Source organism: Panthera onca, chromosome F1 (assembly GCF_046562875.1).
Source record: "Panthera onca isolate mPanOnc1 chromosome F1, mPanOnc1 haplotype 2, whole genome shotgun sequence".
In the NCBI taxonomy this organism is placed as follows: Eukaryota; Metazoa; Chordata; class Mammalia; order Carnivora; family Felidae; genus Panthera; species Panthera onca.
This window is the reverse complement of record NC_138355.1, coordinates 18,406,248-18,433,776: the sequence shown is the minus strand read 5'-3', so window position 1 is coordinate 18,433,776 and position 27,529 is coordinate 18,406,248. Positions and strand designations below refer to the sequence as shown.

The 27,529-nt window shown below is 42.1% G+C and overlaps 1 pseudogene across 1 annotated transcript in view; it reads left to right on the top strand.

The window, feature by feature from the left end:
• The first annotated feature begins 10,987 nt into the window (after positions 1-10,987).
• The window catches only part of LOC132686051 (large ribosomal subunit protein eL8 pseudogene), a 93,308-nt pseudogene continuing 76,766 nt past the window's right edge, over positions 10,988-27,529 (top strand). Inside the window, exons 1-2 of the transcript XR_013553134.2 lie at positions 10,988-11,443; positions 12,756-13,049. The product of XR_013553134.2 is annotated as a large ribosomal subunit protein eL8 pseudogene (transcript). The remainder of the gene's footprint in view (positions 11,444-12,755; positions 13,050-27,529) is intronic.

Sequence of the window (27,529 nt, the reverse complement as noted above, 5' to 3'; positions counted from 1 at the left end):
ACATTCCTTGACCATTTCATCTATCTACATTTCCTTTGGTGGCGATATCAGTGAGACCTGTGACCCTAAGTAACCTCTATATGCTGATAGTGCTCATTTTTATCTTCAGCCAGACCTCAGGTTCGTATTGCCACCTATCTGCCCATTTGACGCCTTGACCTGAGTGTGTTGTAGACATACAACATCTGCCCCAGATATAATTCTTAATTCCCTATCTTCCCCATGAAAACACATTTGATACAAGACTGAGCATCCCCAGTTTTCTCCTTCTCTCTAAAAGAAAGTGATCCTGACTCCTTTTACTCCCCTCCGAAGAGGAAGTCCAAGTGATTCTGCCTCTCACGTGTATCTTGTAATTGTTCACCTCCCTCCATCTTTACACCCAGCCCTGGGATTTAGGTGTTTCAGTTATTAATTTATTTTCCTTTAGACAAAAATCCACCTTTCTTCGACCTACTTTGTGATCCCGGACCTGTACTCTGCAAACTATAGTTTTTCTCTGCCAGCAGGGTTGATGTTAGGCTCCATCTAAGGGTGGGGGGTGTGCTGAAGGAATTCTCAAGGTTGGAAGGGGCTTATTTTCTTCCTGCTTTTTTTTCCCCCCCTTCACATGACTATGAATGGATCAGCACACAGCTGGCCCCAGCAGTATTCTTTGTGGTAATGGATTGCTCCCATGGCTCCAGCAACTACATGTCCTCTGGAAGGTTTCTTCTTAATCCCAGTGATGGGTGCCATGTTTCTTTAGCAGCTAAGCCATCCTAGAGAGGCCTGAATCTTAGGCTGGTACGTCCCTTCTCTATATTTTGAAGTTTCTTCCTTGTTTACCATTCCTTCAGCCCTAAGTATGATAGCTGTAGTCTGTGGTTGCCACCTCCATTACACCATAAACTTCTCTTTTACCACTTTCAGTAGCTAGCCACTTTTGAACCAAATGAATAGTTCTTTATGTTATGCTCTCCCTGTTTGAATAGCTGGTGGTTTCCATCTCTTGACTGGAGGCTGACTGAAATAAAAATTGGTACCAGGAATAGTCCTAGGACAAAAACTCAGCGATTGTTTTTTGGGGTTGGTTTGGTCTGAACCTCTTGCCAGTGGGAAATACAATGCTGATAACACCTGACATTCGGTGGCATCACAATAAGATGATCACACATGGTTGATTTGGATGAAATCCCAACTGAAGCATGTGCTTTGGGGGCCCCGGGAGCTGCCAAGCTGGCCCTTGGCAGTGGTGATCACCACAAGGGCCACAGTGTAGGTTGGTCGTATAGTGGAGTGGTTGCAGAAAAATGAAAATCTCGGGTCCCTGAACTCTTGGTTCAGTTCTTGGTTTGAGACTCAGAGAGCTTCTATGGCCCACCTAAAAGGATTTTTTATTTCTTATAGCCACAAGGCTGATAGAGTTGAAAAATCAAATGCAAAACTTAATTTTGTTGGTTGCAGAATTACATCAGTTTCAATTCACAGCCTTGCCAAGTTTCCAGTGTGAAGGGAACCAGAAAATATCCGAAAAGAATAGGACTCTCACACTCTAAATAGGGAGTTCTGGTGAGACTCACATGAAGTCTGAGTCTCTGAGGAGTCTTCCCTTCCCCCAAACCCTGTAATCCCCTCACCTGGAACTAACACCTCACAAAAGAGAGGATGCCCATGCTCCTTAAAACCTATACCAAATACCCCTTATTGCTATTAGACCCACAGCCGGGGTTCAATTTCATCGTGTTCTAGTGGCCTGGCGGCAGCAGTGGGTCTCTCAATGTAACTGGTGCCCAGCCCAGGTTTCCAGATTTGCCCCTTGTTCCAGAGAGTCACGACTTGCTCCGCAGAGTGTGTATGGGCCTGGAAAACCTCAATAAATTCTTAGACTCAAGATTCTCAACCAGTATCTTTCAACACCATGGTTTTAGAAAACTAAATTTGAGGGGCGCCTGGGTGGCTCAGTAGGTTAAGCGTCCGACTTCGGCTCAGGTCACGATCTCTCAGTCTGTGAGTTCGAGCCCCGCGTCGGGCTCCGTGCTGACAGCTCAGAGCCCGGAGCCTGTTTCAGATTCTGCGTCTCCCTCTCTCTCTGACCCTCCCCCATTCATGCTCTGTCTTTCTCTGTCTCAAAAATAAATAAACATTAAAAAAACTAAATTTGAGAAGTAATTTTCAGTCTCTTACATAGAAGAATTCATCCTAAAGAGCCACATCTACGGTGACTGTTTTCAGTCCCACACCTGTCAGCCTTGTCTCCTTCCTTAACTTTCAGACTGTTTGTGTGATATGTAGGTGGCATATAGACATAAATCTGGACATACAGAATGGGGTGTTTAGCAGAGGCAGTGCTCTCTTTCTCTGCCATTTGTTCTTCCTGGGCTTTCTGAGCACTGAGTTATCTTTAGCAAATGGCTGGGATTTAGCCATTGAAAGAGAAGCTCTCTATGTTCCACGGAGAAGGAATGTGGGCTTGTCGTAGTCCTTAGATACTGAGCTCAAGTGTCGCTAAGCTAAATTCTTTCATTGCACAGAGAGCTAGACAATGAAGGCTTTATCAACAAAGTCTTTACATGTACTACTCAATCAGTGACTGCCTCTTCCAGGACTCCCCGTGGACAGATAAGTTTACTGTTTCGCATACTCACTTAGGTATGTAGTCAGTTCTTGTCAATAAGCATTCAGCCTTCATTTCCATCTCATGTTAGTTAAGAATACAGTTCCAGGGCAAACCAAACCATGGCTTCAGGCCTAGTTGGGAACCTGTTAACTTTGCTCTGTTCCATGGTCCTATCTCTGGGATCAATACCTTGATCATAAAGGGAGCTGGGCGGGATATATGGCTGATTCACTTGAAATAGAGGCTACCCAGTAAGAAACACACACTTCTTTTTTATTTTTTTTTAATGTTTTAACATTTATTTATTTTTGACAGAGAGAAAGAAAGACAGAGTGCGAGTAGGGGAGGGGCAGACAGAGGGAGACACAGAATCTGAAGCAGGTTCCAGGCCCTAAACTGTCAGCACAGAGCCCAGCGCAGGGCTTGAACTCACAAACTGCGAGATCATGACCTGGGCAGAAGTCGGACGCCTAACGGACTGAGCCACCCAGGAGCCTCCAGAAGCGCACACTTCTGACTGGAAGAGCTGGAAGGGAATATCATTGGTGTTGGCTTTTTATATAAAAGCAGATTTACTTGCTATTTAAAGAGACTTATTGAATATTTATAAATAGTTACCAAGTTAAATTATTCATACATGTAGTGTCTCTCCCCTTTCCCCTCCTCATTCACTTGTTCGTCCATTCAGCAAGCATTTGTCTCTCTATGTGCAAGCCATAGTGCTAGGTGTTGGTACAAGACCTCAGTGAACTTAGAGTGTAATGCTTTTTCCTTACTTCTCAATTTTTTCATCCTTTTCCTCTAAACATTTCTTCTGTCCTATCCCATTTTTTCTTTTACATGTTTTTTTTTTTAATTTTTATTTCAGAGAGAGAGAGAGAGAGAGAGAGAGAGACTGAGTGCAAGAGTGGGGAAGAGGGCCAGAGGGAGGGAGAGAATCTTAAGCAGGCTCCACATTCAGCATGAAGCCGGATGGGGGCTTGATCCCATGACCCTGGGATTATGACCTAAGCCTAAATCAAGAGTTGGATGTTCAATGGACTGAGCCACTCATGTGCCCCTCTTGTACATGGTTATTCAAGCATATAATAAAAATAATTTGCTGCCTATTAAGAAACAGTGAATTCAAATCAGGAAGATTTGGGTAGTTCTTATAGCCATCATGGGCCACACTCCATTTTATATCAGTCACTAACAATGCCTGCTTGTAGGACAACTGGAGGCATGGGGGTGATAAGCAGTGCTAGCTGCCTTACTGAGATCAATTCCCTGGGTCTGGACGCTATGCTCTAACCATCTGCTCCTTCAAATATCATCTACCTTTGTCATCCTCCAGCATGAGGATAACCCCTACTTCCCTCAGAAGCACTTTTAGGGTATTCTGTCTGCACAGCTACCTTGCCCACGTGGAGTCTGGAAAATTCCATCACCTAGAGGTGTGTCACCCACTGAAAAGAGTTTGGGAATGCTCCAGTAAGCACAATCTGTGAAGACATAAAGGCATGTGTTTACTCTTCATCTAGAATGGACTCTTGAGGGTTGGGGAGTGGGGCTTTGGCTTTGTATTTTCTTATAGGTATGTAACATGTGATCTGTTTTACTTGCCCAGTAAGTTTGTTGTCATTACTTAATAAATATTTAATGACAGCAGTGAATAAAAACTAAGAAGCTAGGCTGGGTATTTCAGTGGTCAGGTGGACGAATTCTGTTAGAACAAACTTTTCCACCTTCCTTTCCAAACTTGTGTTTGTTTTGTACTTCAGCCTTAGGTCCTAAATTGGAGCCAGAAACTGTGGGTCAAAGGAGGAAACAACCACTGAAAATAAACAAGGCAAGAGATGGAAGCTATGCGTACCTTAGGCTATTTCATATTTAGGGAGGACATGTTATTTAGATTATCTTGGCCCATACATGCTCTGCAGAGCAAGTAGTGACTCCCTGGAGGAAGGGGCAAATCTGGGAAGCTAGACTCAGCAGAGGCACCTGCTGTCACTAACAGGCCACTGGAACACATTGAAAGGTAATCCAAGTTATGGGTCTAGTGGCCACAAGGGCGATTGGAGTAGGTTTTAAGGAACGTGGCCGGCCTCTCTTTTGTGAGGTATCTGCTCCTGGTTAGGTAATTGCAGGGCTTTTGTAGGGGGAAAAAAAGACTCATATGCAGAAGAGCAAGTAACATTTTTTCTAGAAATTAATTTGCATTTATGCCTATGATCCGTTTCAAGTTGATTTTGTGTAAGGTGTGAGGAATAGATGAAGGCCTATCTTTGCATTTATGTATGTATGCATTTATTTGCATCTGAATATCCAAATGTTTCAGCATTATTTGTTTAAAAAATACCATGTTTTCTCCATTGAACTGCTTGGCAGCTTTAGCAAAGAACAATTGACCATAAATAGAGGGTGTATTTTTGGACCCTCAATTCTATTTCATTGATCTATAGTTCTTTTTTCTTTTTTTAAAAATTTTTTTTGTATAACTTAACTTTATTTTTTAAAATTTATATCCAAATTAGTTAGTATATAGTGAAGCAATGATTTCAGGAGTAGATTCCTTAATGCCCCTTACCCATTTAGCCCATCCCCCCTCCCACAACCCCTTCAGTAACCCTCTCTTTCACACACACACACACACACACACACACACACACACAGGAAAAGAAACCCAGATTCTCTCCCATATTCTTTGCTCAAGGCACCGCCTTTCCCAGTCTTTCCAGACACAGGGTCCTTTCTTGAGGTGTTAGCTGTCTGTGGTACCACCATTGTAGCTCTGTTGCATGACTGCCCTTGGTTCATCACTGTGAAAAAAAAAAAAACCAGGAAATGAAATGAGAGCCCCCCGGGCGCCTGGGTGGCTCAGTTGGTTGGGCATCCAACTTCAGCTCAGGTCACGATCTTGCTGCTTGTGGATTCTAGCCCTGCATCGGGCTCTGTGCTGACAGCTCGGAGCCTGGAGCCTGCTTCAGATTCTGTGTCTCTTTCTCTCTCTGCCCCTTCTTCACTCACACTCTGTTTCTCTGCCTCTCTCAAAAATTAATAAGCATTAAAAAAATTTTTAAAAACGGGAGCTCCATCCCTGTACAAATTGCTTTTCCAGCTTTTGACTCCCCTCCTAACTATGACTGGGTTTCTTTACTTTTCAGATGCTTTAGGTTGTTGTTTTTTGCATTTCATCCGCAATTTGTCACTGTCGTCAGCAGAAGAGACAGGCGCTAGTGAGCTGCCTCTTGACTGCACTTTCCTTTGTGCTCTCTTTCCACTTCCATCTCAACTGCCCCTGTCACAGTGCAATGACAGACCCCTACCCTATCCTTGCAGTCTGTGAACGGAAACCACAGCTGTCCTTTTAAAACTATACCTTTCAACTTCGTGTTTTACTTGTGGTTTTTACATCCTGGCTAACTAGGTAAAGCTTTATTAGGTGTTGTAAAATTCAAGAACTTCACTTTGAAGTTGACTGATTGCTAGTGGAGTTTACCACTAAAATGCAAGTATGCAACCACACCAATGGATCATCTGTCTCTCTGGTGTTTTTTTTTTGTTGTTTTTTTGTTTTTTTGTTTTTTGAGAGAGAGAGTGAGTGGGGGGTGGTGCACAGGGGTATGTTGGGGGAGAGAGAGAGAGAAAATCTTAAGCAGGTTCTGTGCTGGGGCTGGGGGCTCAATCCCACAACTGTGAGATCATGACCTGAGCTGAAATCAAGAGTCAGAGGCTTAAGCTACTGAGCCACCCAGGTACCTCTCTCCTGTGTCTTCATAATCAGTCTTCCTCCTCCTTCCCAATCCACCTGTCCAATCTCTAATTCATTCTTCTGCTCCCCTCCCAGTCCACTTCTTTTCCCAACAAACTTACCCATGTTTATTCTTTCTGAAAGGACCTTATCCTTTACCAGAATTTCAACACTAACTTCTAAGAACCAATCCCACCTTTGCCTCACGTCTCTATCCACAATTAAATCTCTCAAAAAAAAAATCCACAATGAAATATCTCAGAAAAGTAAAGTGTTATATTTTCATTTTCACTTAAAAAGGGATCATGGTTATTCTGGAAAATTTACGCATTTGTTACGCATTTGTTCATAAAAACAAAAAGAATTTCCCATTAGTTTGACCATCCAAAGAGAATATATGTGTGGCCTTGAGTGTAATTTAAAATTTGAGTTAGAAAAACTTATAAATTATCCATATCCTGTGTAGAAAAAACAGAAAACGTAAATAATCAAAAAGGAACAAAACTCCCCCATAATTCCACCCAGAGGTAAATACTGTTTTTAGTTCAGTGTGTGTTTATACACACACACACACGCACACAGACACATTTATGTGGGTTGGTTGGTTAGGGAGGGCAATTGGTTGGGCCTGAACTGGTATCACAGCTTTGCTGTGTTGGAGAAAGGGGTTGGGTAAAGCAGGTGTTGATTTGCAAAGGTCGATATGCATAAAGTATTTTTGATTTTGTTATTTGGACAAGGCTGAAACTTGGAACAGATGGAAACTCCTGGGGAGCAAAATGTAGGGAATAGAAAGAATTTAATCATGTGTGTTATGTGCCTTCTTGTCTTTCTCTCTCTTTTTTTTTACCTGCTTTCCCCAAAAGCTCACCCAGCCGTTCTGTAAATCTTAGGCCTGTGGAGACAGAGACTATGGGCAAAAGGCTTAGATGACAAAGGAAACAGGAATGGGAAGGGGCTTCCTTCACATTTCAGTCAGAGCATGGCCGGTCTCCAGAGTGGTGCACGCTGAGGTCAGCTCCATTTTGTGCTGCATCGGTCTGTAGCTTCCCGGGCCTGTAAGAGGCAACCTCTTTTGTCAGGAACCAACATTCTCCCAGTAACTCTGGGCGGACTGTGGCAGAAGCCAAGGGAGGGCTGCAGTGGAGGAATGTGAGAGCATAATTTATGCCGCGAGAGCATAAATGAGGAGCACGTTAATAAAAGCAACTCATGGAGACTCCAAAAAAGAATGCGAGGTGATTTTACCGGGGAAGGGTCCTGGGGCCAACAGTTTGAAGAAGTATGTGAATGTGTTTATTTCTATATCTATTCAATTTCAAAAATGGGACTCTTCCACACGTACTATTCGGTAATCTTTTTTCTTAGTAATATGCCTTGAACATCTTGATATGTTAAATATAGAGATATTTTTATCATTTTAAGGCTGTATTCCATTACATGTGTTATGTACACGTGTCATAATGACTTTAACCATTCTCTACCTTTTAGGTTGTTTTCGACTTGTTAGTATTATTATCAATTCATTTATTGTTGGTAATTTATTAGTAAAATAATAATGCATTTTCTTGTTTTTTAAAAAGAAAGGAAGCCCAAACACTGTTCGAGCTCCCATACTTTCAGTCTTAGAATCCTATTTGAGTCCCTTTACCTAGTTTGGTGCCACTTAAAATGTTTTACTGATTTCTACACATCTTTTCTGTATATGTTAAATCTATTCTCAGTTTGAGTTCCACAGCCACTAGTGCTGCCCCAAAAAGAAAAACAAAATGGGCCCTAATAGTGCCCGTATATTTCTACCCTCCCTCCTGGCCCATCTCTAGGCCCACTGTCAGGAAAGGGGCTCACAGACATATATTCTAAATATAAATGTTATAAAACTGAATAGACTAGACTTCCCAGGGACAATTTCATTTTAAAGGCAACAAAGAAGTCTTGGAACCAAATGATTAAAACTCTTATGTATATGGCAAAGGTATTTGGGTTTGGGGTGGGGTGGGGAGAAGGGTAGAGAGGAGCTGGAGAGCAGGGGCACTGAGATACCCTTGAATCCCACAGAACGTGACCTACTTTTTCCGATGAAAGATTGTTCCCGGCAGTACTGGATTTGAAAGGATTCTCAACGTCTTCTTCTAAAGGTTGTCACAGCAGTTAAGCTTAATGATCCATTCTTGTCATGATCAAAGACACTTTCATGATTTTTGCACCCACAGCACCAGTATTTTGAGATTAAAAAAAAAATCAAACATGTATTAATTACCTCTGCTTCTAAAAATAGAAATACTTAAAAAGGCTTTTTCTAATAATCAAAGAAATATGTGCAGATTGTACCAAGATTCAAGGATTATAGAAATGAACAAAGTAGAGAGAGTCCCCAGAATCCAATCCCCAGATACAAATAGTTTGTACATATCTGAATAGATTTAATTCTGTGCCTGTATATCTGCCCCCCCAATACATAAAAGAAATGGAATCATACTATACTATTTTGCAAATTGCTTTTTTTCACATAAAACATATAATGGGAAGATTTCTCCATCCATTCCGATGGAGGTATTGTATAGATTTATGATAATTTATTTAACCTATTTTTCTTCATTGATATTTAGATTCTCAATTTTTTTTTTTGATATTTTAAACAATAATGAGGATTCTTATAGTTGCACCATTGTTGACTTTCTGTTTTTTTTTTTTTCTGAAGGAATTTCTAGAAATAGAATTTGTTGTATCAAAGGGTATGAGTATTTTAAATTTTAAAATATATTGCTTAATTGCTCCACGAAGGTTGGAGTAATTTATATTAGTCCAGGCTTCTTGTAAAGCAGAAATAACCAGTTAGAAAACCTGTTTATTTCCACACTTCCTTGCCAACAAAGGGGGTTATCAAACTTTTTAATCTTTGTGGATCTGACTGGTAGAAAAATTCCTAATGTGAATTAATTGCTCTAATTTTCAGTGCTCCTTTTGCCGTATGTTAAGTTTCCTCCAAAATCTAGGACTATTTTTAGGCTCTCTTTTCCATTTTATTGGTCTTTCTTTTACTTTACCAGTACCATACTGTTTTATTAACTTTTCTAACGTAATTTAGATTTAGTAATATAATTGTTTTGATAGCTACTTGGGATGACCTACCTTCAGGAATTTCTTTTCTAAAAATGACTTCTTGCTTATATAATCTTCCATATAAACTATATTTTTATCTATGGATCCTTCCATATAAACTTTGGAATCAATTTGGCACTTTTAAGAAGCAAATACATAAAAAACACAAGAACTGGCAAAAATTAATATTGGAACTACATTAAGCTTGCCAATGAAGTTGGGGAAAGGATTGATATCTTTTAAATAGTAAACTTTTTCATTTAGAGACTTGGTAGGTCTTTCCATTTTTCTAAGACTACTTTTATTTTTTAATATATAAAGAACACAATTTTATTTAGATAGGCATAGCACATTTCTTGTTATTCCAAGTTGTTCTCTCTTTTTAGTTGCTCTTGTGAAAGGGATTTGTTCCCTGTTATGTTTTCTAACTGGTTATTTCTGCTTTACAAGAAGCCTGTGTATTTGTATGTAGTTATCTCATAGCTTGCTACCATAGTGAAATCTCTTTTTAGCTCTAATGGCTCTCGGTTTACCCTCTTGAGAGTTTTCTCATTGTGAAATAATAATGTATGCAAAAAACGTGTTTTCTACTTTCCAATGTTGTTAATTTTTCTTATCGCATTGAATTGTGAAACAGCCTGCGGAACAATGTTGAAACATAGTGGCGATGGTGGGTACTTTTATCTTTTCTCATGACTTTAGTGAGCATTCCATTAATTTGGTCATATAGTCATTTATATTTATTAAATTAAGGAAATTGTCTTCTAACCTTAGTTCACCAAGTATTTTTAGCAGGGATCGGTGTTGGATTTTAATAGACACACTTTTAGCATCTTTTGAGCTGTTGGTATGATTTTTCTTTGTTACTCTACCAATAAAGTAACACATATTAATGGGCTTCCTTATATTGAACCACACTTTCAGTCCTAAAAAGAAATCTACTTGTCATGTGCATTTGACCTTGAAATACACCACTGATTCTGGTTTATCAATATTTTTGTTGGATTTTTGTATCTGTAAATGTGAGATGTTTAGGGCTTATTTTTTTCAACTTTTGGTGTTAGCATTATGCTCAATTTGTAAAATAAATGAAGAATTGTTTCTTTTGCTATTATATATGTAAAACACCTTTAATAACTTAAGTATTATCATTTTCTTGAAGGTATGATAGGTTATATGTAAACCATCAGGGTCTGGATAATTTTGGCAATTATTTCCATTTCTTCTATGGTTATTGGTATATTTTTTGTTTTATCTCTTTAGTTAATTTTGGTAACTTTGCTAACTAGCTTTTCATTTTCAAATTAAAAAAATATTTACATTACATTTAAAAATGCTTTAAAAATTTCCTCCATGTTGTGGTTATGTTCCCTTGTCTGGCATAGCATTACATATGTGTTTCTCTCTCTCTTTGGGGGGGGGGTCAGATTTGCCAGAGATTTGTCTATTTTACTTTTCTTTCAAAAATACCGGCTCTTGTTTTTATTCATGAGTTCTTCTATCTAATTTCTTTGTTTCATCAACCAATGGCATAACTGCCAATCAAAGTCACAACTCAATACGCAGTAACTAGCGTCATCAACCCAACTTGAATTCTATCCCAAAACAAAGAAATTTGACATTTTATTAATCTCTGCAATCTTATTGTAAATGAAATAACAATTTTACCACATTTTTCTACTGTGTTCCTCTTGATGTTATTTACACTCATCGTATGAACAGTGGGCTTACTGGGTATCTACCCCCAGCTCAGCATTCAGTGATGTCACTTCAGTAGCCTGAAATTGGTCATTCCTCAGTTTACCAGGCTGCTGCACAAAATTCACTCTCCAGCCCTACTTTGGAGCAATGAGGAACCCCAGCGTCTTGATCTGTCGTTTTGGAGCTGCTTCATGTGGAAGATGGATAGGACCAGTTTCGGCAAACCTAGTATCTGTCCATTGACAAAAGATGATGGAGTTCAAGCAGGTTTGATGGGGCTGGTCCAAAGAAATACAGTCCCAGAGCAGGTACCCTTTTCTCTTTCAAGGTCCACTAATCCCCAACGGGAACATGATGAACACACATGGGGCACAAAGAAACACACATCCATGTGCGCCCACACATAGAACAGTAAATTTTTATCTTAGAGTGAAAAAGAGAAAATGTTCAAAGCACCTACTTTAAAAATTAAAACGCAGAGTTCTCAAAACAAGTAATACCAATTTATCTTTGGACTTAATTTTATAGTCTTTGAATGGCAAGGGGTGGGAGGCATAAGAGAGGTCAAGACCTGAGACTGAGGCAGGAAATGGGAAAAGAGAGGGGAGAGGAAAGGGTATGGAACAGAGGAAGGGCATGGGAAGAGAAGGAAATGTGTGGAGAGGACAGGTGTGAGAAGCGTGCATTGTGGGATGAATAGGAGCCCGCTGGGTGGGGGATGGAGTCAGGCGACTCTGGTTCCACTTGGCCAAAGGGGCAGGAGAAGAATTGCCCCTGCTCTGACTAGCACCCTGAGGGGGTTGCGACCATCTGAGAAGTAGCTTTTATTCTTGATAATGAGAGTATTTTCTCATGAACATCTTCACCTTGTGGCAAAATTATCTAGAATTTAAGATTTTAGTAAAGTGGGCGCCTGGGTGGCTCAGTCGGTTGAGCGTCCGACTTCGGCTCAGGTCATGATCTTGAGGTGTGTGAGTTCGAGCCCCGCTTCGGGCTCTGTGCTGGCAGCTCAGAGCCGGGAGCCTGCTTCCAATTCTGTGTCTCCCTCTCTCTCTGCCCCTCCCCTGCTCATGCTCTGTCTCTCTCTGTCTCAAAAATAAATAAAAACATTAAAAAAAAAATTTTAGTAAATTATTTTAGGTTTTGTAAGTGTAGCCTGTATTTTGCTTTGGTGGATTTAAAATCTGACAGGTGATATTATTTTAAAGAGGGATTCAAAATGCCTCATTTCACCATGTCTAGAGATTACATTTGGAATCAGTGTTTATTTAAAAATAAAGCTGGGGGTGCCTGGGTGCCTCAGTTGGTTAGATGTCTGACGACTCTCAGTCCCCGCTCAGGTCTTGATCTCGGGGTCATGAGTTTGAGCGCCGCGTTGGGCTCCATGTGAGGTGTGGAACCTACTTAAAAAAAATCTTGGGGCAACTGGGTGGCTTCATCAGTTAAGCATCCGACTCTTGATCTCGGTTCAGGTCATGATCTCATGGTTCATGAATTCAAGCCCTGCATTGGGCTCTCTGCTGTCAGCACAGAGCCCACTTTGAATCCATTGTCCCCCTCTCTTTGCCTCTTCCCCTCCCAATAAATAAACACTAATTTTTTTTTTAAATCTGTTTTCAGTCTTTTTAGGACCTAGTATGAAGAACATACAATGCGAACAAAGAACATGAGAAAAGACACTTTCACAGGAAGCTTCCCAGGTTTATTGTTTATTTAACTGCTTTGAACGAAATGCTTGGGTCTTACCTGAATGAGAATGTGGACGAGACGCAGTCATCATGAAGATGAACACTGTGTTCCGGCTGAAGCTTCTGCTGTTGGACAACACTGTCTCTTGTGGCGTGGAAGACTAGCATCATCTTAAAGCAAGAGGGAATCGAGAACAAACAGTACTGGGTCCTACCCAGGAGGAGGGTAAGTTCGAGTAATTATTGACAAGCCTCATGTTTGGTGCTGGGGGTGGGGTGGGCAGGGTATCGTGCCGCCCCCTGGTCACAAGCAAATCTGCAGAATCATTCCACAGCTTTTCTAGTGAACTTAGCCTGTGTCCTGACTGTCATTGACTGGAACCGAAAGCTGTAATTGGTGGCCTTTGACTTCTCCCCGCATACATGCAACTTTCCTCTCTTCCTCCACCCTTTCCTTGCCTCTTCTCTCCTGACTTCCATGAGTGACTGTGGCAACCGGCATGCGAGAGTGACGCCCAGGAATAGCATCTGATCTTTGATGAGACCAGGACCTAGAGGCTGCGGGTGCCCCTGTCAGCACACAGGGCAGGTGGTCGGTGACCAGACGGAAGGCACCTGTGATCGGCAATGTCAGTCTTAGTTTGAGATGTGAGGGCATGTGGAGAAGAAAAGTGTTACACGTCACTGAGTCACTAGGATTGAATGCTGTAGGTAGAAAATGGCAGAGCGGAAGAAAGAAACACGGGGATACAGGACGGAGCGTAGAATAATTGTGGCGGGAACAGCCCAGTTGGCTGTAACAATGTCACATGTCTGCGTGTAAGGCGTGCTGTTGATTAGAAAAGAGACTCTTTGTTCTGAAATGTCTGCATCAGTGAAAGTCAAGGATGTGAGCTCGGAGGGGGCACAGGGAACTCAAGTGCACTCCTTTGCCTTGAGAGGGTCTCAAGGCTTGGGTGCAGAACTCAAGTCGCATTTTGGAACAGCGTCCCCTCTCTGTCGGGCTACATGCAACACAAGAGATGGTCCTCCTGTCAGCCTGTATTGGTGGTGGAGTGGACTCGAGCTGTCTCATAGACGCAAGTTTTTCACTCTGTTAGGTCAAGGATTGTGTGTCATATTTCCCTTGCACTCCCATTTATTTGTCAAATAGTAGGTACGCAAAAGCTCGTGCTAAATGGACATAGTGCAAAGGGCTCTGAACTTGGAGGCACGACAGCCTGAACTTTGATACGGTTTTACACCTGTCAGCCCTGGGAGCTCCGGCAAGACTTTGGGCTTCTGCGTCTCTCCACAGAGAGGAGGGATCTCTGCTCTGCCTGCCTTGCTGGGTTAATGAAAGAGTTCCCAACACATCTCCTCTCCTGAGCTGGCACTTCCACAGAAATGTAATACACCCGTCCTTCAGGTCTTTATTCAGCTGTCATCTCCACTCTGAGAACTTCCTGGTTTTTTAGCTGGATCAGGGCTTGGGAAAAGCGAGACAGCCCAGGTGGTGTGACTGGTCGCAAGCCCGAACCTGCCCTTGCCTGTGACACCCTGATCTGAGGACAAGCTACTTGCAAAGTCTCGACTGTTTACTTCTTTTATTTCTAAGGCTGGGTTTTTTGGTTTTTTTTAATGTTTATTCTTGAGAGAGAGAGAGAGAGAGAGAGAGCACGCATGCACGTGCACTAGCACACTAATGGGGGAGGGGCAGGGGAGAGGGGAGCCGGAAGATCCAAAGCAGCATCCAGCTGACAGCACAGAGCCGGACACGGGGCTCGAACTCATGAGCTGTGGGATCATGACCTGAGCCCAAGTCGGACACTCAACTGACTGAGCCACCCAGGCGCCCCCCGAGATGGATTTTAAAAAAGCTTATAGTCCAGTGAGGGAGGCAGGGCACACAAACAAGGAGACATAGATACAGGATTAGGAATTGTGCTAAGTGCCAGGAAGAAAACAAGTACGGAGGATAAGGTGGAGGGAGACCCATTTCGAGCAGTTGGAAGTGTTCTCTATTAGCAGGGACCTTCGGCAAAAAACAAGCTGGCCAGGCAGAGATAAGATAACAACAAACATTCTGGGCTGAAGGAACAGGAAGGCCTGGCTAAAAAGTTTTCTAAATGAAGATTTGCAAGTTGGCGGGTGAGGCTGGAGTCTAGGGCCGAGAGGAAGAGAATGGCCCAGGATGCGTTCAGAGGGTAGACTGGGGCCAAGTCCTGAGTGACTGAAAACTGGAGTAGGTAGTTTTAAAGTGACCTCATGGTCTGAGTCTAGGACATTTCTCTGTCTCAAATTCGAACTAAAAATACTGCCTTTGATGCTCACACTTACATACCCATCGACTGGGAAATATTCTTATCTCCCCCCTCTCTCTGACCACCCCATTCCATATCCAGTTTGTCCGAAAATCCTGCTAAGTCCATCTGCAAGTATCTTTCCAAATCCGTCCACGTATGTTCACCTGCCTCTCACCACCCTACCTCAAGCCACTGCCCCTCCTGCCTGGTCTACTGTAGAGGCCTTCTTGATAGTAGTGGGCTGGGAAACTGGTCAGGAGGGTGGGAGGGTGGGGAAGCCCCGATCTGTAGCCTTTGCAAGTTTCTTTGGTATAAAAACTCACACCATGGCCCATTTCAGTCTACCAAACTGATGCCACTAAATGTGGCCGTGGGAAGATATGTGCACGGTCCACTTTCTCAAGCCAGAACAAGCCAGCTGCAGCACCACCACTGCTTGGGTGATCCTGTTTCCTTCCCCCGCCAAAAGGAAGAAAATCCTGCCATTTGACATGGGTGGACCTTAAGGGCGGTATGCTAAGTGAAGTAAGTCAGACAGAGAAAGAAAAATACTGTATAATCTCACTTATTTGTGGAACGTAAAAAACCAAAGTCATGGATTTGTGGTTGTCAGCGGTGGGGGAGGAGGAGTTGGGGCAGGGTGGTTAAGGGCACACACTTCCAGTTTTAAGGTAAGTAAGTGCTAGGGGTGTAGCGCACAGCGCAATGACTGTAGTTAACTCTGCTGTATGGGTATTTCGAAGTTGCTAAGAGAGTAAATAATAAAAGTTAATTTTTTGGAACTATATGAGGTGATGTGTGTTAACTAAACTTCTGGTGGTAATCATTTTGCAATACACGTAAGACAAGTCATTATGGTGTACACCATAAATTTACACAGTGTTGCCCATCAATTATATTTCAGTAAAACTGGAAGAAAAAAATAAGTACAAATAAAAATAACTCTTATTTTTCTACCAACATTACTCAATTTATAAATAAAATAACAATTTTAATTTGTATCTAGTCTTTTCCAGGAAAGTTTTAAACTCTTAAAACTAGTTTTGGGGCACCTGGGTGGCTCAGTCGGTGAAGCATCCGACTTCGGCTCAGGTCATGATCTCGTGGTTCGTGAGTTCAAGCCCCGTGTCAGGCTCTGTGCTGACAGCTTGGAGACTGGAGCCTGCCTCGGATTCTCTGTCTCCCCCTTTCTCCCTGCCCTTCCTCTGCCTGTGCTCTCTCTCTCTGTCTCTCTTAAAAATAAGTAAAAAAAAAAAATTAAAAAAAGAAAAACTAATTTTAACTAAGGGGTACCTGGATGACTCAGTCGGTTAAGTGTCTGACTTTGGCTCAGGTCATGGCCTCATGGCTCATGGGTTCGAGCCCCGCATCAGGCTCTCTAATGACAGTGCAGAGCCTCTTGGGATTCTCTCTCTCCTTCCCTCTGTCCCTCCCCTGCTCATGCTCTGTCAAAAATAAATAAACGTTAAAAAAAAACCAAGCTAGTTTTAACTTAAAGATCTTTTTTTTTAGTGTTTATTTTATTAGTTTTGAGACAGAGAGAGATAGAGTGTGAGCCAAGGAGGGGCAGAGAGCTAGAGGGAGACACAGAATCCGAAGCAGGGTCCAGGCTCTGAGCTGACAGCACAGAGCCCAAAGTGGGGCTTGAACGTGGGAACGGCGAGATCATGACCTGAGCCAAAGTCGGACGCTTAACCAACTGAGCCACCCAGGCGCCCCATTAACTTAAAGATCTTTTTAAACTAAGTTTTAAAATGTATGACTTTGGGAGGCTCAGTTGGTTAAGTGTCCTTAAGTGTCCGACTTTGGCTCAGGTCATGATCTTGCAGTTTGTGAGTTTGAACCTGTGTCGGGCTCTGTGCTGATAGCTCGGAGCCCGGAGCCTGCTTCAGATTCTGTGTCTCCTTCTCTCTCTGCCCCTCCCCCCTCATGCTCTGTCTCTCTCTCCTTCAAAAATAAATAAACATTAAAAAATTTTAAAAAACAATTAAAATGTATGACTTTGATAAACTAAGTATCACTTGAAAGACAGGAAACTGTCAGGGATCCTTTCAGTTTGCAAAAATCCCTTCTGACATTAAAAACTCAATTACCACCCCTATCTAAGTAGGGGAAATTTCTGGAAAGACAAAAATACAGTGGCTACCCCAACTCGGGAAGGAAGATTTACATTTTATTGTATAGCCTTTTGTACTGTTTGAATTTTTAAAGCCACACGTCTGATTTCTTTTTCAAGAAGAAATAAAAACCAGTTGAAGAATGGCCTTCTAAGCTAGAAGGAGAAAAACTCCTGATGGAAAGAAGGGAGATAAGATGAAAGTAGGGCCTCCCCAGGGGACTAGAAGAGCTGGAAGGAATTGCTTCATATAAAAAGCACTGAAGTCTTATAGACTGCACAAACCTTTGAACCAGCTGAACTTTTTAATCATGTACAAATATTCCATTGACTCCACATAACTTGCATCTAACATTCTTTCTCTTTCTGGGTCTTAACACTGCCCAAGGTGGAAATGTAGGCCGGGCTTGTGAATACCCTCTGGCCAGTGATGTTGAGTCATTATGGAGCTCATGAACCTGGTGCACCCAAAAGTCAAGACAAGAAAAGACAGGACTGTCTTACCCATCTTTATTTTGCTAGCTTATCTTTTCAGCACATGGTAGGTGCTCAGTAATTGTTACTCTTCTTTTTCCCCTCTAGATGCAGTGTTTAATTTGTTGAAGGCCATGCGTGTAAGCTAAACCGAGGTACATGTCTTCCCTGGGAAGTGCTGTAGGTAGGAAGCTTGTGCGGTTCAAATGCGGGGCATGACTCTAGGGGAGGCTGCGGGTGTCCAGATAGTGCTTGCCGAGGACAGGCTGAACGGGCCAAGGACAGCAGGTACCACCTTCTCCTCCTCAGCAAGAGAAGTAGCAGATTATGAGTTAAATCATAGGCTAATTAACGACTACACTCTTTGACCACTGCGGTACAGTATACACAGTACATTCATATAGGTTTTCCATTTAGCTCTCGAGACAAGCCCATGAGCTCCACCATTTTATAAGAGGGGAAGCTGAAACCCATTAAGTGATTTACCCAAGGTCAAACCATTGGTAATTGAACAAGGACTTCACTCCAGGTTTTTCAGACGTTGAACCTGATGGTCTTAAGACTGTACAATATTTGCTGTCAGGAGAGGTTTTTCCTGCTTCTTAGTTCCGCCGTACAGATAGTATGTTGCTGGAAATCTTGGACTCCAAACACATTTGACTTCTCAGAGGTTCATGTTTCCCTGTGGTAGAGCAGCTTTCTTGTAAGAATGTCAAACTTGTGACTGTAAATTAATTCCTTGTGCCCTTGGGGGATTGAGCCTTCCAAGTAAATTGTAGCAACACATTTTTACAGATGCTGTTGGAAAAATAACCTGGTTAGCTCTGCAGACTTTCAGAGGGCTCACAAAAGCCCCAGCAGGGCAGCAACTGGCAGCCGAATGATATTCCACATTCCCTAATCTAAAAGGTACCTTGTTACATACACTAGTAAGAAGGCTTCAGCTGTAATTGCTATAATTTTTCTTCATAATGAGAACATTTTATTACTCCACTGAAGGGTGTGTGCCAAGAAATTCTGTACTTAAAAATTACTAAGCAAACAAAATAGCTTGGACACAGAATAACTTCCTAAGAGAAGATACCCATTGGTCAAGGTATAGACTCAAACCAACCAACTCTTAAAATTCAAAACAAAATCCAGTCTTTACTTCAGTTATACCATACACTGGTACAAATCCAATGTGGATTAGGGAATTGAGATTTAAATAGGAGCTATAAAAGAAATAGAAGAACAAATATAGGACTACAAAAAGTGTACACAAACCCTCTATGATCTTTGAATTAAAGGACTTCTTGAATACAATGAAAAAACCCCACAAAGAATAGGTTTGCATAGATGGAAAAATTAAAAAATCTGTATAGCAGAAAATGTAGTAAAATTAAGAGGCAAAGGACATACTGGGAAAAATATTTCTATCTGGTAAGTCAAAGTGTTCTTCCTGTAGATTTTTTTTTTTAAGTAAGCTCCATGCCCAATGTGGGGCTTGAATTCATGATCCCGAGATAAAGAATCACATGCTCCACTGACTGAGTCAGCCAGGTGCCCCAATTCTTAGTATAGAAAATAGGCAAGGGGTCCCTGGGTGGCTCAGTTGGTAAAGCCTATGACTCTTGATTTAGGCTCGGGTCATGATCCCACAGTCATGAGACTGATTGAGCCCCAAGTTGGGATCTGCGCTGGGCAGAGAGCCTGCTTAAGATTCTCTGTCTTTCTCTCTCTTTCTTTGTCCCCCTCTCTCTTTCTGCCCCTTCCCTTCTATCTCTCTGTCTCTCTCTTTCAGAAAAAACAAACAAAAAAGAAAATAGGCAAAAGATAACAGTTCACAAAGAAGGAAATACAACTGGCCAATAAGTATATGTAGAATCATTCAATCTCATGAAAAGTCAACGAAGTACACATTAAATGCATAGTGAGATTCTTTTTTTTACTTGCTCAGTTTGGCAAGGGGATATTTTCAGTCTTATGTGATGCCGGTTGAATTGGAATCTTTCTGGAGGTAACCTAGCAATGTGCATTGAGAGCCATAAAAATTCTTGTTTCCTTGAGGTTAACAAGAAACTTGCTGGACGTGTATGAAGAATATCAATTAAAAATGTTTTAAATATTTTTGTGTTTACAGTGGAATGGTAAAGATGGTGTATTTTTCTGCGTGGAAAGATTCCATTTTGCAAATAGCATATCAGTTTCCTAAAATTACTTTTTAAGTTTACGTTCCAATGAAAAACTGTAGTAGGTTGTTATTTTGGAAGGCTGATCGGAATTGACAAACTGATTTAAATCTTTCTTTTATGTTCTGAGTACTGCATTTCCAAAGGGTGCAGAACATTTTATCATGGAAGAATAAATAGAGCAAGCCAAGAATATTTTATATTGGAATAATATGTAGGAAAGATCTATGCCATGGGATCTTAATATGTATTCCAAAGCCACAGAAAATAAAGACAGGGGTGATGAAAGAAAAAGACAGCCATGTAGATGGAACAGAATAGAGTGATCACATACAAACCCTAGTGTATGTGGGAATTGTGCATGTGATAAAAATATAGAAAAATATGATTATTCAAAGATGGGTCCATTGAGAAACTATTTGGAAAAAAGTAGCCATAGATGTTTACCTAGCAACAAATCCCAAACAGAATTAGGTAAATGAGAGGAAATGATACTGTAAAAACTAGAAAATAAAGATGAATGCCTATATGATTTTGTAGTGAGAAAGGCCTTTTTAAGTAAATAAAAACTACAAAGGGAAAGATTGATAGAACTGAGTTCACAAGAATTTAAAACTACCACAATTTAAATTATTAGGCAAACTAGTTACAGCAACAACAACAACAAAACCCCACAAAGTTGAGGCACCTGGGTGGCTCAGTCGATTGAGCGTCTGACTTCAGCTCAGGTCATGATCTTGTAGTTTGTGGGTTCAAGCCCCACACTGGGCTCTGTGCTGACAGCTCAGAGCCTGGAGATGCTTCAGATTCTGTCTCCCTCTCTCTCTGCCCCTCCCCTGCTTGCACTCTGTCTCAAAAATAAATATTTTTTAAAATTTAAAAAAAACCCCACAAAATTAAGTCCTTAAAAAAGAAAGAGCCTAGAGAGCTTGTCCATGACCACCCTCAGGTCCATTAATTCTCTGCAGTGACCACAGGACTCCGGAAAGTGCTATACTCATGATTACAGTGAAAGGAAACAGACTAAAATCAGCAGAAGTAAGAGACATATGGGGCAGAGTCTGTGAGGGGTCCAAATGTGGGGTTTCTGGTTGACCTCTCCCCCTGGAGTCATGGGTGACATCGCCTCCTGGTCATGATGTGTGACACACAGAGTATTGCCAACCACTGAGGCTCACCTGAGCTTTTGGCATCCAGAGTTTTTACTGGGGCAGGATCACATGTTGTCCGCCCAGCTGGCTCAGTCTTCATTCCCTCCAGGAAGTCAGACTAATGCCTTTAGTCTCCCGTCCCTCCTGGGGTTGAAACTGGTACAGCATGGCTCAACACCCCATCATAAATCACATCATTAGACTGGTGGCCAAGGCCCCCAGGCAAAGAAGCCACTCTTATCAGGCAGAGCTTTCCAGGGGCCTAAGATCACCCGTCTGTGTCCAAACACAAAGGACAGAACTCTCCTTGAGGAAGGTTCATTCTTTACTGCATAGAGAGAAACCAAGCATTTCTGGCCTATCAGGTTGACAAAGTATAGCAGAGACCATCAGTGCTGGGACCTAGCCTAGACACTTGACTACACCCCATGGGCTTCTAACTGCCAGTATCTCCATCTCTGTGCCTGAGAACTTTGTCTGCTAAAGAACTGTGCGTGTGTGTGTGTGTTTTGACTACAGAAGGCCCTCTGCCCCCTTCTTCAAGCAGCCCCACTTATAACGACTCTTGGAGGTAATAACTACCTTGTTCCATCCAGGTCAGATAGTTCTGAGGCATTTCATGCTCTTTGCCAAGGTTTCTCTACAAGATTAAGCTCTAGTTGTCCACTGTGGTGGCTGGCTTAGCAACACACTCTTCATCAGCTGCCTTTCCTTCTGAGTACCACTTACCAATGGAGTACTCTCCTTGTACTCCGTTACTCAAACTTCTTACATTTGAGGTTTCAGGATCTGCTTCTGGGACACACTCAATACAAAATTTAAAACAAAATTCAGGGGTGGCATGCGTGTTTGGACAGACATTCTCATCTGCTCCATCACGGAGTGTAAATTGGTTCAAACTTGTCAGTGGTACTTTGGAAATAGTTATCAAATAGCCTTCAAATGTGCACAGTCTTCAATTTAGTAATTCTGCAAATGTTTCTGAGAAATAGCCTGGGATGCATACACGATTTTATTTTTTAAACAATGAACTACTTTCAAAATGAGGAGAAAAACAATAAATAATATCCTTCACAGGTAAAACTAGTGTCTCATGTATTTAAGGTAGGATACAAATAATTGACTGCAATTTTCCCTTCACCAGCAACTAACAACCTTTCAAAATTTTTCTTCAGAGGTAGATTAACTTTTGTTGACTATAGGTGTCCATGGGAAATTATTAGTTTTCTTGTACACTGTATTAGTCTGCTCAGGTTGCCATTAACACAATACCATAAACTGGGTTGTCTTAGAGAACAGAAGTTTATCTTCTCACAGTTTTGGAGGCTGGGAAGTCCAAGATCAAGTGCCAGTGAGTCGCTGGTGAGAGCTCTCCTGGCTTGTAGAAGTCTGCCTTCTTGCTGTGTCCTCCCATGGTGGGGAGAGAGCGAGCAAACTCTCTGGAATCTCTTCTAACAAGGATACTAATTCTATTAGATCAAGGCTCCACCCTTATGACCCCATTTAACCTTAGTTACTTATTTACTCCAAATACAGCCACACCGAGAGGTTAAGGGCCTCAACATGTGAATTTTGGGGAGGCCTGTAGCATATATTAAGAAATATCTCAGTTATTTAGTGAGTGCCAGAACTTTCTTATTTGCTCTGCCTTGGCCATTTTGAGCCCCCCGGGTTATATCTAGAAACGATATCTCTGGTAGGCACAGGGCTGTTTTCCATCGCTTTCTGGATCCATCAAAACTTAATGTCATTACCCCAAAAGATGCAGCCTTGCTTCCCATCATGTGGCACAGTTCTGTTTATTTAGTGTTTCATGTCTCCTGTGGGAGCATGGGGTTGCTCTCCTAGCCCAGAGCACACTTATCACCAGACACCGAGAATTTCCCTGGATTTCCTTCTTTTGTCTGCCAGATTAGCTCTCGTGCTAATCACCATGCTTAGCTCTCATCTGTCACCATGCTTATATTCGTCATTCTCTTCAGACACTGTATATCAATTACTCAGATGGCATTATGGGTGCCAGCCTCTGCAGAGGAGGGTCTTTGCTGGCATCCCCCATGTAGACCCTATGACATTGAATGCCTACATTTTAATATCCATCCGATTTCATGATCCTAAAACTTCCCAAACATTAAATTGTAGTTTTTAGAAAACAACCAAATAGTGGGAACGCCCCTGCCACTCCCTCCAGCACATCTATGAGCCCTCACCCAGGCTCTACCCCATTAAAAAAATTTTTTTTAATGTTTATTTATTTTTGAGAGAGAAAGAGAGAGAGAGAGTAGGGAGCCAAAGCAGGCTCCAGGCTCTGAGCTGTCAGCACAGAGCCCCACGTGGGGCTCGAACTCATGAACAGAGAGATCACGACCTGAGCCGAAGTCAGACGCTCAACTGACTGAGCCACCCAGACGCCCCTTAATTTTTCTTACTGTTTATTTTACTGCGCCCCATATTTTATTCCCACTCCCACACTGAGCCTCACTAGCATCTTCCACTGGTTCAGCACTTGGTGATTAAAAAAAGGTGAAAGGTTAGTGGTCAAATTGGCTACATCAAAATATCCATTATGTTGCTGCACATCAGTTTGTTGGTTTGCTCACCAATTTTTCTGCCAGGTCCCCTAAATCATCTTTTGTATACAAAGAAGAAAAGATGCCACAAGGGAAATTATATGAGGTTCAACAGGGACCAAAAAGCAACTAGATCATCACCACCATCATAATTATCATGCTCATGTATTATCTTAATCAGACACAAGGCAAGAAAAGTAAAGGAAGGTAAAATCATTCAAGTTGTTTATATATTAGTTTTCTAGGGCTGCCATAACAGAATACCACAAACGCATGGCTTAAACAGAAGTGTGTTGTCTCAGAGTTCTGGAGGCAGTAAGTCCAAGATCAAGGTGTCAGCAGACTTCGTTCCTGGTGAGCCTGTCTTCCTGGCTTACAGAGAGCCCCCTTCATGCCGTGTCCTCACATGGCCTTTCCTCTGTGCAGACAGAGCTCTCTGGTTTCTCTTCTTCCTCTTATAGGACACCTATTGGATTAAGGCCCTACCCTTATAATCCCCTTCCGTCTTAATTACCTCCTTAAAGTCTCTACCTCCAAATACAGTCACTTTGGGGGTTAGGACTTCAATATATGAATTTTGCAGGGGACACAGTTCAGTTTATCACACTCTGGTTTTGACTGCAACTTTCTAACAAAGATCCAGCTGCCTTGGGCTCCGCAGGGTGTCTGAGAGGGCTGGTCTCTGGATTTGGATGGGGTCCTTCTGTGGGGAAGAACCTGTAACTCTGACCAGCTGTGTCTTGCTTCGCATTATTTATGCACCAAATGCTCATTATGGAGGGGTCTTTTTCCTTCACCCTGCCAGCCATTAGCGATTTGGTGTTAGTTATCAATCCTCATGGCTTCCTCCCCCCACTTTCTGCCACACTCTGCTTCTTTCTCTTAGCTGTTCTCATCAAATACACGTTCTGACCAGAGGGGTCCATACTGAGCTTTAACAAGAGCCCTTTGTTCATCAGACACCTTTGGTCACAAGTGAAGCTGGAGAACAAGTCCGCTGAGGAAATAAGCACACGCCCTGATGACTCACCTTGGCCCTCCCCTTCTGACAGGAAGACCTCTAGTAGCCATCACAGAGGGGAACCTGGGCTCTTTCCAGTTCCCTTTGTCTCCATGACTTGGATCATGGGTGGCAGGAGGCTGGGGAGACAGACTCTTCCCTTTATCTGGCTTCCCTTTTCAGACTTGCCTCCCACAGAAAGTTTCCCTGCTTTCCTACCTCTTGGTGTTGTATGTCCTCACCTCGAGGCCCCTGTATACAAGAGGAGAGAAAGGAAGCTAACATACTTTGAGTACTTACCCAACAGTGGGTGTTTCTTATACATCACCTTACTTATTTTCCATATAGTCCATTCTGTGAGGATCAGTGGCGCTCACAGGTTAGGTAATGTCCTCAGGTTGCCCGAAAGCTAAACACTTGGCTGGGATCTAAACTCAAGTCCAAACTTCATCCGAATCAGGTTATGGTCCTGGATCCTCTTTTTATCCCATCCGTCCTGAGACCATGGAATATTTCCAGTGGAGGACGCATGCAGGGCAAGGCATGGGAAAGCAATCTGTCAACTGAGAAATATTCTTTTCAGAAATTAGTAGTATTGGCAAAAAGGATCTTTCTAGCAGCCAGCCTTCCCCCTGGGAAGGGGGAGAGCTGAGGTTGGCTCACGAAAGGCAGATGAATCGGCAAGTTGTAGCTGAGAGCCAACAAATGCATAACAAGGCAGTGTTTTCGGCTAGCAGGAGGGCTGGGCAGAACCCAAAGCCCAGGGGTCAAGGCAAGGCTCTTCTTCAGTTGCCTGGGCAACAATTCCTGCCCCAACATGCTGAGAGCGCCCTCTTCTGCCCAGCATCTTAAGATGGAGCATAAAAACTTTTAAAAACCTTGACCTGAAAGGCGCCACGGTATTTCTGAATTTCAAACCCAATTTGAAGGTTATTATTTAAGGAAACCAACATGTTTTCTTAAAAAACTGATTGTTCTGAATGATATTAAAAATGTAAAAGTATTCTTCAAAGAAAATTGGAAACAACTACAGTTATTCACTCTATGTTTGTAAATCATAAATATTAATTTAACAATATGAATAACATGCTCTTTAGCCCTTTGGAGGGTAGCAACAGGGAAAACTGAAAAATAATGATCTAGCCACTGTTGGCTGAACCACATTTTAAGAAATCTAACTAGAGGTGCTTGGATGGCCTCGGCGGTTAAGTGTCCAACTCTTGATTTCAGCTCAGGTCATGATCTCACGGTTTGTGAGATCAAACCCTGAGTCAGGCTCTGCTCTAAGAGTATGGAACCTGCTTGGGATTCTCTTTCTCCCTCTCTCAGTGCCCCTCCTCTGCTCACATATGTGTTCTCTCTCTCAAATAAACATTAAAAAAAAAAAAAAAAAGAAATCTAGCTAAGATGAAAGATGAAAATTCAAAATTCAAACTGTCCCTTGGGAGGCTGGTTATACCTGGATTCTTCATTTTACAAAAGACTTTGGTTTAGGCCTAGGCTTGGCTACCAATTACCCTAACTAACCCCAGCAGAGTTTTGAGAGCCTGAGAATGATAGGGGTTTGTGGGATCTTTGGGCATTGGGAGAAGAGTGTCTAGATGTAAGATTTTTCTGAGATTAGGTACATAGCCTCTGAGTTACATCTGACCTAGTTAACAAATTATCTAAATGTTGGGATCGCATATGATATAATACAATTATTTGTGTGTGCAGAGTATGAAATTAGTGCCTACAGCGAACACCTCCACAGTCTCTTCATCAGAATATACTACCATTTAAATGGAATCCTATTTCCCATGCACACACTTTTAGAAAGAATCTGTAGGGAATGGGAATGTCAAATTAATCATTCTTATGAGAAACAACATTAAGGAAGTAATGAAACCCCTGTTGCGTCTCCTCCCCCGTAGCACTTTCCCTTTCTTTGCCAAAAGTGCATTCCCTCTGGGAACCTGCAAGGCCATTAAATGTTTTTCTCAACTATGCTACCAGTTTCATAACCTCTGCTCTTGACACAGGAAAAGTGTAAGACTTTATGCAACTTGTTTTTAACAGCAAACATACAAATGTAAACAAAGGTCCATGACCAACAGGCGTGTGTTAAGAAAGCAATTGTGAATTCTGCTCCCTGGTTATGAAATGAAGTGTATTTGCACACGATAGATAGATACCTGGCTGGGTGAATAAAGGCCAGCAAACTGGCCCCACAGCTCTTTCTCAGCACTGCCTGAGCACCAGCTGTCCCTTCCGGAAGTCTGTGACCCAGAGGCCCTTTGAATAGCGAGCCCTGCAATTCACTCTTCTAATTTTTTTAAGGTATTTTTTTCTCCTTAAAAAAAAAAAAAACACTTTACTGAGGTGAGATTGACCTACAGAAAGCTATACATAATTAATGTGTACAACTTAATGAGTTTGGGGATAAGTACACACCTGTGAAACCATCACCATGGTATATGCCATAAACATAGCCATCTCTTCAAGAAGTTTCCCCTTCCTTCCTTCCTTCTTTCCTTCCTTCCTTCCTTCTCTCCCTCCCTCTCTCCTTTCTGTCTGTCCGTTTGTATTTATTATTTTTGTGATAAGAACACTTGGCTTAAGACCTCCCCTCTTAGCGGGTTTGTAAGTTTATGATGATGTGGTGTTGTTAACTCCAGGCGCTGTCCTTCAAGGCAGCCCGAGCAGGAGGGGTGGAGACAGCTGGAGGTTGAGGCTGTTGAACTGTGGGCCAGGCCATCCGCACTCCACCTTGAGGACTGTGGTAAAGGTAAAAAAAATAATAACATGCAGCATTTTAGTGGGCTTCCTGAGCACTACCTATTTAAATGTGGGATTTATTTGACAAAGCAGTAGCTGATAGCTTCAGCCCATCACCGCCCTGAAAGTTCTTGCTAAGACACAGAGCCCCTACGTCTGCTGTCGTGACGTCACTTTATGGT